Source organism: Cyprinus carpio, chromosome A14, assembly GCF_018340385.1.
Source record: "Cyprinus carpio isolate SPL01 chromosome A14, ASM1834038v1, whole genome shotgun sequence".
Lineage (NCBI taxonomy): Eukaryota > Metazoa > Chordata > Actinopteri > Cypriniformes > Cyprinidae > Cyprinus > Cyprinus carpio.
This window is the reverse complement of record NC_056585.1, coordinates 17,844,776-17,858,417: the sequence shown is the minus strand read 5'-3', so window position 1 is coordinate 17,858,417 and position 13,642 is coordinate 17,844,776. Positions and strand designations below refer to the sequence as shown.

Genomic DNA, 13,642 nt, shown 5'->3' with positions numbered 1-13,642 from the left:
CAGAGCTGGGTGAATTGCGGGATTTATTTAAACAACAACAGCGGCAGTTAGATCAGCTTACCCAAAGTTTTGCCCGTTTTCAGACTCCTTATGTACGGGGTCGATCTCCTCGTCCCGGTCCTGTGATCTGTAGACGTTGTCAACGACCCGGACATTTTGCAAGGGATTGTGATGGGGAACGGCTTTCCCCACACCCTATGTCACCGTCAACGGGCGCCAATATGATTGGAAATGGGCAGTCTCGTAATCTACAACTTTCGGGAAACTAGTCCCCGCCGGGCTGTCGAGTCACAACCCGGTTGGGGAAGTAATTGGCTCAAGTAATTTAGCTATTCCCCGCTCATTGTCTCATCTAATGTCATCTTGTCCACATCTTGTTGTTTGTATGGGAGGAGTATCAGTACCGTGTTTAGTGGATACCGGTTCCATGGTATCCACAATTACAGAAAGTTGCTTTTTGCAGCATTTCGAACCTTGGGGTCAAGATCGCCTTAAATCTTGTCAATGGTTACAGCTTAGGGCAGCTAATGGGCTTACGATCCCTTATGTTGGTTACCTGGAGCTCGATGTCAAACTTTGTGATAGGGTAGTTTCAGGATGTGGTGTGCTGGTTGTCCGAGATCCTCCAGGTGGTATGTGCAAAGATATTCCTGGGGTGCTGGGGATGAACATACTAGGCCGTTGTTATCAGGATCTGTTTGGACAGCATGGCACTGCCCTTTTTGAATTGCCTATCGTTGCGCAGTCTCCAAGTGTTTTGCAAGCATTACAACATTGTCAACAAGTCAGTACTAAGAGTTCAGATCTTGCAGGGAATGTACGGGTATGGGGACATCGGGCGTGTCGAATCCCTGGGGGCACAATGAAGTTAGTTACTGCCACTTGTTCTTCTCAGTTTTCTGGCCCTATGGTTCTGTTTGAGCCCTCTGAGTCAGGTTTGCCAGCTGGGCTCTTAGCATCTCCTGCGCTGGTCAGAGTGACCCGTGGTACAGTTTGGGTTCCTATTGTGAACGTGGGCACTGTGGATGTGGTATTGTATCCAACAACTGTGATTGGTAGTTTGAGGGAGGCTTATGTCATTAGTTTACCTACAGGAGTTGTGGAAGTTGATCCGGTTGTGGCTACAGTTCAGTCCCTTTCTTTGGAGACAGCATCTCCACTGGTTCAGCAGATTGAGTCTCTTGATTGGCCTGTTTTGTCAAAAGAGGAGCAAGTGCAGGTAAGAGCACTGCTTCAGAAATATCAAGTGGTGTTTTCAGCTCATGAGGGAGATTTAGGCTGTACCCGTCTTATTTCTCATGATATACCCTTGTTGGATGATGTCCCTGTCAGGCAGCGGTATAGGCGGATACCGCCGTCAGATTATGAAGTGGTTAAGACCCACATTAATCAGCTTCTGGAAGCACAGGTAATAAGGGAGAGTAGTAGCCCTTATGCATCCCCCATAGTGCTAGTTAAGAAGAAGGATGGTAGTCTACGCATGTGCGTAGACTACCGTCACCTGAATGCAAAGACCAGGAAGGATGCATTCCCATTGCCGCGTATTGAGGAGTCCTTGGATTCATTGACAGGGGCTCAGTGGTTTTCAACACTGGATCTTGCCAGTGGGTATAATCAAGTCCCTGTCACGGAACAGGACAAGTCCAAAACTGCCTTCTGTACGCCATTCGGTTTATTTGAGTGGAACAGGATGCCCTTTGGCCTTTGCAATGCGCCCAGCACGTTTCAGAGGCTTATGGAGAGAATGTTTGGCGATCAACAGCGACAATCCTTGCTACTTTATCTGGATGACATCATTGTTTATTCTTCTTCAGTAGCTCAACACTTGGAGCGACTAGAGGTTGTTCTGGGCCGTTTGAAGCAGGAGGGCCTTAAGGCAAGACTCGAAAAGTGTGCGTTCTTCAGACAAGAAGTAAGATACTTGGGCCACGTCATCTCAGCCGAAGGGGTGGCAACTGACCCAAGTAAAATTGAGGCTGTGGCGCAGTGGCGGTGCCCCACAAGTGTGTCTGAATTACGGACATTTTTGGGTTTTGCAAGTTACTACAGGCGCTTTGTGGAGGGGTTTGCCAAGTTGGCTTCCCCCCTGCATAAGTTGGTGGCTAAAGTGACTGGTGGCAAGTCAGGGAGAAAGAAGGGACAGAGTCTAGCTCAAGTGTGGACTGATCAGTGTCAGGAAGCATTTGAAGGTTTGAAGAGCAAGTTAACCAGGGCTCCAGTACTGGCGTACGCTGATTTTTCTCAAACTTTTATATTGGAGGTGGATGCCAGTTACGGAGGTTTGGGAGCAGTACTTTCACAAGAACATCAAGGTAAAGTGCGTCCCATAGCATACGCTAGTCGCAGCCTGAGGCCCACTGAGCGCAATATGTCTAATTATAGCTCCATGAAATTGGAATTTCTTGCGCTCAAGTGGGCCATGGCTGAGAAATTTAGAGAGTACCTTCTTGGCCACAAGTGTTTGGTGTACACAGACAATAATCCTCTCAGTCATTTGGCTTCTGCCAAGCTTGGGGCCACAGAACAACGGTGGGCGGCTGAGTTGGCGGCATTTGATTTTGAGGTGAGGTACAGGTCAGGAAAGAGCAATCGTAATGCGGATGCTCTTTCCAGGCAGCATCCAGTTGCTGGGGGTATTCCAGAGGGTTTAGTGGGTGGTAGTGCTGTTCCAGCATCATTGCATCAGGCCATTAGTGTGGGGCGTGGAGCACAGGCAGTTGTGTCAACAATGAGTGTTTTGCCAGGCTATTCGGTGTTAGATATATGTTCCCTGCAGGAAGCTGACCCAGTTATCGGGGTTGTGGTGAAGTTTTGGGAACAAGGAAAGCGTCCAGGGCCTGAGGAGCGTAAAAAGTTGGCTAAGCCAGTTTTGACTTTGTTTCAGCAATGGGATCGATTGGTACTAAAAGAGGGAGTACTATATCGCAGGATTTCTCGTCCTGATGGAGGTGAGGACGTTTTTCAGATGGTGCTACCTGACGTGCTCAGACAAGAGGTTCTGACGCAGTTGCACCAGCAGCATGGACATCAGGGGATTGAGCGAACTGGTGAACTAATACGACAGAGATGCTATTGGCCGGGTATGTCGGCTGACATTACGCGTTGGTGCCAAGAGTGTGACCGTTGTGAACTTGCCGAAGGACATTCGACCAGCAGCTCGTGGCTTTATGGGCCACTTGAGTTCTAGACCCAATGAAATCCTTGCTGTTGATTTTACGGTGCTAGAGCCCTCCTCTTCGGGACAGGAGAACGTCTTGGTAATGACCGACGTGTTTAGCAAGTTTACAATGGCTGTGCCAACGCGTGATCAGCGAGCTGAGACTGTTGCCCGGGTGTTGGTTGACGAGTGGTTTTATAAGTTTGGAGTTCCGGGACGCATTCACTCTGACCAAGGCCGTAACTTTGAGTCGGCTCTTATTCGCCAGTTGTGCGAATTTTACCAAGTGAAGAAGTCACGTACAACCCCCTATCACCCTGCCGGAAACGGTCAGTGTGAACGATTTAATCGAACCTTGCATAACTTGTTGCGGACATTACCAAGTTCTAGCAAGAGGGAATGGACCGCTTGCCTGTCGCAAGTGACCTTTTGCTATAATACCACTCCCCACCAGGCAACTGGGGAATCCCCTTATTTTTTAATGTTTGGCCAGGAGCCTCGGCTGCCAGTGGACTTCTTGCTTGGTAGGGTAACGGAGCCATGTGCGGGTAGTGTGCACAACTGGATCTTAGAACATCAGATGCGATTACAGGTCGCCTTCGAAGGAGCGCGTGAACGTCTGAAGGCGGCTGCAGATTACCGCAAGTCACAACATGACCAGCATGTCCGCGACTTACCACTTAAAGAGGGTCAGTTAGTCTACCTCCGTGATCATAGTGTGAGAGGCCGTCACAAGATCCAGGATCTGTGGAGTCCCATAGTCTATCAGGTAGTGAGGGCGCCGAAGGAGGGAGGCGTCGTTTACACTATTGCACCAGTTGAGGATTTGGATAAGGTACGATGTGTTCACCGTTCCCTTCTGAAGAACCGCATTCGGAGAGAATCCATGCTAGTGAATAAGCCTAATGGACCGTTGAGTGGACCAAGGGTTTCCCCGCTAGAGGACGAGGTGGACGATGTTGATTTAATGGTGTTAGTGCCAGAGACCCCGCAACCTGCTCAAGTACTTGTACCTGAGGGTTTGGGTCATTCAGTGCCATTCGATTCTCCAAACGAGTTGATGTTAGGTGGTAGAGGTCATCCCAATACTTTAACCGTTGAACCGGAGGTACCTTTGGGCTTACCTCCAGGTTCAATGGGTGACGGGCCAGTTGTTCCACGCAGGACTGGACGTACCACAGCGGGTCAGCACTCTAACATGTATCGCCTCCCATGCACTGTGAGAGGGACAGAAAGGGAAGTTGAGGTTCCCACTGGGCCAGTGTCTAGTGCCATTTTGGCTTTGTTTAGACCATGGGATTAACCACCTATTGCACTGAGAATGTCTTTTTTTTGGTCATCGGGACGACGACATAGAAAAGGGGGGTAGATTGTGGTGGGGAAGCCCATTACTTTCCCTAATAATTATGTGGGTCGTAAGCCAATTGGCTGTCATTATGGGGATATAAAGGGCGGTAGACCTGTGCTTGAGGTCAGCGTCATTGTCAACGTCACTAACGCGTCGCGAACGCTGTACTGTGGCTGCTTCCGGCATCAGGTGTGGACATTGGAGAGAGTAAGCTCCGATTGCATGATTTCCTTTCCCTCGCGTATCGTTCGAATCAGCTGTTCTGTTTCTCGTGCGGGTCTCGCACTGCTGCTGTGGCTGCCGTTGTTGTGTGTGACTATGCATACATCAGATGCGTCATCGGTATGTCTAATAGGCGTTTGCTAAGTTGGGTGAGGGGTTAACGTATAATAGTAGTATTAAATGGTAACATTCTGTTTTTTATTTCAGGTGCTCCCCTTGAAATATTGAAAGTGTTGACTGCTAGTCCGGGCGCGTTTCACGTCCTGCCCACGGATAACACTGCTGTTTTGTTTTGTGTTGATTTTGTTTTATAGTTTGTTTTGTTTGTCTTTATTTATATTTGGTTAAAAGTGATATTCTCTGCTCTTCTTTGTCTTCGTATTTTCTATTAGTTTTCTGTGTATTTATTTTTAGTTGATTCCTATTTTTCAAAGAACCTTATCCTCGTTCTTGGGTTTATTTTGCAGCTCATCATTTTGTTGGCTGTTTGATTAATTGTATATTTTGTTAAATGTGATTTTTTTTTTTTTCTCCTTTTGTATTTTTCTAGTTGTATTTTTGTTTTGCTGTTTTCTTTTTTTTGTAAACTGTTAAAAATTAACTGTTTCTATTGTGCATCTTCTTGATTTTTTTTTTGAACTTATTCGTTGTTATTTGAGGGCAAATAGGCCTCGTCCATTTCTTTTGCAGTTTGGTTAATTCTTATTGTTTGTGTTTTTGTCAATTAGTTTAAATTAACATGAGGGCAGTTCAGTGTCATGTTTAATAATTCTGTGTGTATCTTAGTGATTCTTTATTGAGATTGCTCTGTTTTTGTGTCACAGGATCTGGGTGCCAAAGGCAGGGAGGCCGGCTCTATTCCCTTCTAGTGGTGGTGGTGTTATTCACAGTGTGCTGTGTCCATCGGTGGAAAGTGGTGTGTGTGTGTGTTTGCGTTTGCGTGCACTGGTAAAAGGAATTATTTTTTGACAGCCTGACCCTGCTGGTAAGCCCCAGTTAGCTGGTGTTCCTGTGACATTTGTAGAGCTAAACTTTTATGATGCGCTGTGGGTTTGGCTGAGGCCGATATGTTTTAATGATTGTTTTAAAGGGACTCTGATTTAATAAAGTAAATTGTTTTGTATTGTTGCCCATGTCTCTGAGCGTTTATTTGGTGGACGAACTTGCGTGTCCTTTAGAGGGACCAATTTCTCTGGGTGGGGATTTCCAGAGTGGCGTAGTTATCTAATCTCACTGTAATCACACAAACTAGGCTAGTGCAAAAAAACACATACAGAATAGGCAATAAATACGAAAATGGTTCCCAGGAATTTTGAGAACTGGAGCTTGGTAGCCTAGAATTTTTTTTTCTAAATGATGTGAAAATTATCTTGTTTACTCACTTACAGAAAACAATATATGATTTAAATTTTCTAAGACACTTTTTGTTGGTAAAAGTCATATGACTCTCGAGTAGGCGTCAACTACTCATGAATTCACACCTGAGAAGACAAAGGCCTGCATAATGAGCTGCATAATGAGCCATCCAGTCAGCTGTGTCACTGAGAGGGATGAGTTACAAGAAGAATGTGAGGACAAAATAAATCTATTTAATGTTTATGTTTGTAGTTTATTTAGAATATTATTAATTATCCCCACAACATAATTTAATACTCACTTGTGAGTGCAGTTAAACAGTTTATTAGGAAAATCAATGCTGACTTTCAAACTGAATTTTTTTGCATCATTACTCCAGTCACACAATCCTTCAGAAATCCTTTTAACAATCTTATTTTCTACAAAAAAAACATGTATTGTTATTATTATCATTATTATTATTATTATTATTATTATTATTATTATTATTAATGTTGAAAAGAGCTGAGAATATTTTTTTTTAGGTTTTTTAGGGGGATAAATTGAAAGAACAGCAATGATTGTTACATTTGTTACAGTTTACATTTATTGTTACATTTATATTATTTACATCAAGCTTTTGAATGGTATAGTAGTGTATATTGTTATTGAAAACTTCATAATATTTCACTTGATTATACATTTAGTCAGGAATTATAGTTTGGAAAAAGTCTTTGGAAAAAGTCTAAAAAAAGTCCAGTAAAATGTTTACACGTTATGTGAAAACTAGTACAAGTATATAAATAAATAAAAAGAGACTTACTCATGTTTATGATCTCTGCTGAATAAAGTGCTTCATTCTTTTTTCTGAGGAAATCCAAATCTCAAATCCTCAACCACATCACATCTTTTTGGGGTGAATTAGGTCTTATTCCTCTCATCGCGAAGCAAACAGTAAAATAATAAAAACTTGAAGAACAGTCTCGCTGCGTTGTCTTCTGTTGTGTGGGCGTATTCAAAGCCGCGCGCTTCAGTGAAACATTTGAATCTCAAAAGCGCGCTCGGCGCGGGGGCGTGACCGCATTAGAAGATAATGAAGGTAGACGTGAAAAACGGACATCGCGTTGTTTTCATATGGATGACTTTATCACAGAATATGTGTTTTCAGCAGCACTTGTTTAGTTTAAAAATTGACATGTCAGGCCTTTCTATAGATATCTCTCTCATGTCTCTTCGTTGAGTATTCACTGAGTTACAGTTCATTTTAATGACGCATTTGTATCTGAAGATCAGCGCAGACAAAGGCTGCAGACAGCACTCCTTGTTTGTTATCTTTATTTTATAAGTGCACAAATTTTTGTTGTTATTATGTCTGTATACAAAAAAAAGTAGACCCTTTACAGATTCGATTGATGTATTGCACTTATCTGTACGATCAAAACTGAAAGTGTAATTTAAGTTCTTTTCGGGGTTATCAGGAGAAAATACCCCAAAACGCGTATACGCGTTAATCGACTCCAGAGGGTTAAAGACCGATAATGAGCAAAAGAGAATGAGACAGGAGAAGGAGAGGTCACACAAAACGTTTTAAAAACGTCCTCACAACGAGAGTACAGCAATTCACCTTGAAGAGCGCTTGAAACAAGCGAACGTTCCTTTTTCCCCCTTTCTCACACCATGGCCTAGTTTTTCATAAGGTCTTATGAGTCCTGACACTTCATTAGCAGCACTCAGCTCGAGTTTTGTCCACACGGTCAAGGTCAAGACATGTCTACTAAGTCATAGTCTAGCCGCCCCCTTACAGGAGCTTTTTTCGTCTTTTTTCTTCTTTTTTCTTCTTCACTTTCTGCAGCGTTTCAGTCTTTTGGCCAAAGACATGCTGAGTTATTGAACTTAAGGTAAAAGGTGCTCATGGCTGCTACTTGGCTCCACTTTCCTTCTAAATAACTCTCTCACGATTGCCTTTCGTCTAATCTTGTGAAATGTCCGGATCATTTGAATCACCTGATTTCAAAGACTCCTTTTCTTGTTGCCGGTTATGTCATTAGCGCAGTAACTAGAGTCACTAAAAGAGTCCTAGAATGTAATTTACAATGCTTTGTGCCATGATAAAGTTTCACAGAAGCAGAGAAAGAGCACTAATTAAGTTAGTCTGGGTACATAGGCAGGTGTCAGTGACACATTCAGAGCAGTGAAGCCATCAAATGCCGGGATCCATAGCCAGAAATCTGATTCAATATGCTATTTCATCTGGGTGTGAGGTATTTGAGAAAGCGAGAGATGCATTTAAAGTCTTTAAAAACTGTAAATATTCTTTAATGTAAAAATGTGCGAGTGGGGACCTCGGCGCTGAGGGGAATCTTGTTCACATCAATATCGATGAGATGAAGACTGTCTACTGGAAGAACTCAGAACTCTACGGCTCAGTCAATGCATTCTAATATGAAACATTTCAAATCGCTTTATGCCAGTGTGACCTGACTAACAGGATTGGTTAGCGCACTGCGAAGGATAGACAGAGGAATGGAAGATAAAAGAGAAAAAGTTAAGAGAACAGAAAAGTTTTAGATGGGGTTATTAAAGGACAGGCAACTTCTTATATGCTCATGAAACCAATTCACAGGTCTGGAAAGGGTCTGGCACGTATTCACTAAAAAGAAATCTATCCACATTCACAGCTGAAGCCCACGTGGAAGTGTCTTTCTTAAATGACTGTGAACTTCCTCTGTGTTTTTGCTGTAAATATGGTGTAAACCAGGTTTTAACTGCAGCGCTGTCCCTATCTCACTTTCCCCGTGTTGTTCTGGAATATAATTGGAGTTGATGTGTGGCTCCAAGGCCTTGACTTTCTTGCTTTTGCACTAATTCTGCTCAGTTAAACTCAGGGGGTGAGTGAGAGAGAGTGAGAGAGAGAGAGGGAGAGAGAGAATAATAGACTAAGGCAGCTGTTAAGGGTTTTTATTCCATACAAGTGTCAGTACTGGTTGTGTGCTGGGAGCCAGGGGCTGACAGGGGCCTGACCATAAATTAACCAGTAATCAAGTCTGAGCCACCTGGACATCAGAGTGTTTGTGTTTATGTGTGTGTGTGGCCAGCACCAGCCTCTTCTGGGATGCTGGGTATTATGGCCTTGAGTGTGCGTTGAATGTTGCCGAATTATCTTTCAGACAATCAATCACATTCTGAGACATGCCAGCACTCACCATTCAGAGCACACGGCTTCTAAATATATTATTCGCTCTCCTTTCCTTTCTGTCTTTTTATTTACCTCCTTTACTCTATGTGGACGTGCCCAAGTACAAAAAAAATAGTGAAAACTTGTGCTTTAAAAAAAAATTATCAATCAAATAATACACAAAAACATCAAAATATAAAAAAATTTTTTTTAACTTGATATTTCTTTCCTTTTCTTGATTTAATTGCAAATGGCTTATTTCAGGGAAGTTCAAGAAATTAAATAAATAAATAAAAATAACAATAAAAACACAAGGCTCTAAAATTGCTTGCTGAGAGAGATATCTAAACGAATACAAAAAGAACCTAACCAGACAACCTACAGTAACTAGAAACTAACCAGGCTGAAATCATGACTTTTCTGAACTGAGATATCAAAAGAAACTCGTGCTGATTCATTTAATGACCTGACTCAACTGAGCTGATTCATTTAAACAGCTCTTTCAACTGCATGTGCTGTTGGAACCAGAGTGATTCATTAGGCAATGACGTGATTAAGTCTTCAGCCAGTGGCCACACGACCGACTGACCAATGTATCATGTGTATACTGTGCACTGACATTTCTGTAACATCTACTTATATGATTTTATGTCTGGGTTTTATGTCTGGGTACTTTGAATTGCATGTTGTCTACATGGCTACTGTGTATTCTTTTTTCACAAACTGGAAACTGTAAACTGTAAAACAAAGAAACATAACATTAAATGGACTCCTTACACATCGGAAATACATCAATAAATAAATCGCCACTAATGGAATTTTAAGCATAAACATTCAGACGCTGACCTATTGATGCAGTCTGGGAAGGAAAGGGTGAGGCACGCGCCGCCGGCTAGGCCGCTGTCGCTGTCCACGGGCACGACGGGCGGCTATGCCGTAGATTGTCTTCTGCGGCTGCGCGCGCGCTCTCCTCGCTTGACTTCTCTCCGTCCCCTCTTTCTCTCTCCTCTCCCCTTTCTCCTCTCGTCCTCGTTTGGAGCATACTGGCAAATGTTACACACCCACGGGTTTACTGACAATGAGTGGCGATCTTTATAGAGACGTCGACCGATTTGTCACAATGCAATTGTGGGTTTCATGTTTGAAGGAAAGATTTGTGTGAAAGCCTCCTCGGGGTGCTGCGATACAGGTAATGACGATAGCGATCTAAAAAATTTGGTGGGTTTATCAGGGTTTCTTTGGGCCAACAACACTGTACAGCGTACAGAACGTCATCGCAGCTCTACTATCAAGCGGGGGGCTCTAAAATGCTCTAATAATGAGTTCCCTAACCATATGATTTGCGGGGCTGATCGTAGAATGGGCAGAGTTTTCTCTCTCGTTCAGAGTATTGCTCATATGTTTCAACATGTAATATGTGAGTAGCACAGAACTTCTCAGTGTGTTGTTCGTATGGGGTGCGTTCGCGAGCGTGCGAGATAAGATCGACACAGTGGATAGCACCCCAGGTAGGAGCGGACAATAAGCACCTAGAGTTTTCCCTTGCTTTGGTGAGCCTTCGGAAGTTAAGTGTCTAATTTCAATGCTGAGAGACTTTGTTTGAGACCAGTTTGGAATATGTTACTGATAGTTTACATTCTGGCCAGAACTAGAAACAACTGGTCGCGTCGTCAACCCACCTTCCACATTTACTTGAAGTTAGAGGTGAGAAGTGATTAGAGTGGGAAGCGGGAAGAATGCCTGGCTGGGGGCCGTAGTCATTCTATACCATTAGCTTATGGTGTTCAGTATGGTGTGGGGGGTAGGCCTACTGCGGGGGGCTGAGGAGTTCCGCTGCAGTGGAGCTGGGTGGATGCGAGTTATTTAAACAACAACAGCCCGGCCCAGTTAGATCAACTTACCCAAAGTTTTTGCCCGTTTCAGACTCCTTATATGCAGTGATCTCTCTCCTCGTCGGTCATGATCTGAACGTTATCCAACGACCGGACATTTTGCGAGGTTGTGATGAGGCGGCACTGCTCACCGTCAGCGGGTGCCAATATGATTGGAAATGGGCAGTCTCGTAATCTGCAACTTTGGAAACTAATTACGCCGAATTGAGTCCACAACCCACGGTTGGAAATGAATAGCTCAAGTAATTTAGCTATTCCCGAAAATGAACATCCTCATCTAAATATCATCATGCATTGTTGTTTGTATGGGGAGATATCAATTACGTGTTTAGTGGATCACGGTTCCATAGTATCTAATTACAGAAAGAAGTTACTTTGCAGCATTTGAACCTTAGGAGTCAAGATCGCCTTAAATCTTATCCAATGAATTTACAGCTTGAGGCAGCTAATGGGCTTCTGATCCCTTATATTTGGTTACCTGGGCTTCGATGTCAAACTTTGTGATGGGAGTAGTTTCAGGATGTGGTGTGCTAGTTGTCCGAGATCCTCCAGGTGGTATGTGCAAAGATGTTCCTGGGGTGCTGGGGATGAACTATACTAGGCGTTATTATATCAGGATCTGTTTGGACAGCATGGCACTGCCCTTTTTGGATTGCCTATCGTTGCGCCAGTCTCCGTGTTTCAAGCATTACAACATTGTCAACAAGTCAGTACTAAGGTTCAGATCTTGCAGGATATGCAGGTCACGGGGACATCAGGCGTGTCGAATCCTGGGGGGCACAATGAGTTAGTTACTGCCACTTGTTCTTCTCAGTTTCTGGCCCTCACGGTTCTGTTTGGAGCCCTCTGAGTCAGGTTTGCCAGCTGGGCTCTGCTTTGCATCCTCGCTGGTCAGAGTGGCCAGTGGTACAGTTTAGGTTCCTAATAATGTGAACGTAGGCACTGTGGATGTCAGTATTGTAATCCAACAGCTGTGATTGGTAGTTTTGAGGAGGCTTATGTCATTAGTTTTTACCTACTGGGAGTTGTGGGAAGTTGATCGGTTGTACGGATTGATCCCTTTCTTTGGGGAGACGAACATCTCCACTGGTTCAGCCAGTTGGAGTCTCCAGTTGGCCTGTTTGTATCAAAGAGGGAGCAAGTGGGGAGTAGGCACTGCTTCAGGAAATATCAGTGGTGTTTTTCAGCTCATAGGGGAGATTAGGCTGTACCGTCTTATTTCTCATGATATACCTTGTTGGATGATGTCCTGTCAGGAACTGTGAGGTATAGAGGCGGATACATGCGTCAGATTATAAGTGGATTTAAGACCCACATTAATCCAGCTTCGACACAGGTAATAAGGGAGAGTAGTGTGTATGCCATCCCCATAGTGCTAGTTAAGAAGGATGGTAGTCTACGCGTATGCGTAGACTACGTCTAGTCACAAAGAGACCAGGAAGGATACATTCCCATTCACTGGCGTATTGAGGAGTCAGCGGATTCATTGACAGGGGCTCAGTGGTTTTTCAACACTGGATCTTGCCAGTGGGTATAATCAAGTCCCTGTCCGCGGAACGGAATAGAGTCAAAACTGCCTTCTATGCGCCCATTGGTTTATTTAGGTGGAACAGGATGCCCTTTGTACTGCAATGCGCCCAGCACGTTTCAGAGGCTTATGGAGAGAGATGTTTGGCGATCAACAGCGACAATCCTTGCTCACTTTATCTGGATAGCTTATCGACTATTTATTCTTCTTCAGTAGCTCCAACCTTGCAGGAAGCTAGAGGGTTGTTCTGGGCGTTTTGAAGCAGGAGGGCCTTAAGGCAAGAGACTTCGAAAAGTGTGCGTTCTTCAGACAAGAGTAAGATACTTGGAGCCCGTCATCTCGAAGCCGAAGGGGGTGGCAACTGACCCAAATAAAATTGAGGCTGTGGCGCGGTAAGTGCCCCACAAGTGTGTCTGAATTCACGGACATTTTTGGGAGTTTACAGAGATACTACAAGCTTTGGAGGTTTGCCAAGTTGGCTTCCCCCCTGCATAAGTTGGGCAGTGGCTAAAGTGACTGGTGGCAAGTCAGGGGAGAAAGAAGGGACAGAGTCTGGCTCAAGTGTGGATCTTCCTGATCCAGTGTCAGGAGCATTTGAAGGTTTGAAGAGCAAGTTAACCAGGGGCTCCAGTACTGGCGTCGCTGATTTTTCTCAAACTTTTATTGGAGGTGGATGCAGTTCACGGTTTTGGGAGCAGTACTTTCACAAGAACATCAAGGTAAAGTCGTCCATATCGCTAAAATGCAACCTAAGGGCCCACTGAAACATAATATGTCTAATTATAGCTCCATGAAGTGGAATTTCTTTAGCGCTCAAGTGGGCCATGGCTGAGAAAATTTAGAGAGTACCTTCTTGGCCACAAGTGTTGGGTATGCACAGACAATAATCCTCTCAGTCATTTTTGAGAAGCTACCCGTGGGCCACAGAACAAGGGTGGGCTGACTGAGTTGGCGGCATTTGATTTTGAGGTGAGAGTACAGGTCA

The 13,642-nt window shown here is 44.1% G+C and overlaps 1 pseudogene; it reads left to right on the top strand.

Moving 5' to 3' along the window:
* The first annotated feature begins 355 nt into the window (after window positions 1-355).
* Window positions 356-13,563, top strand: LOC122147523 (annotated as a pseudogene).
* Window positions 13,564-13,642: the final 79 nt, after the last annotated feature.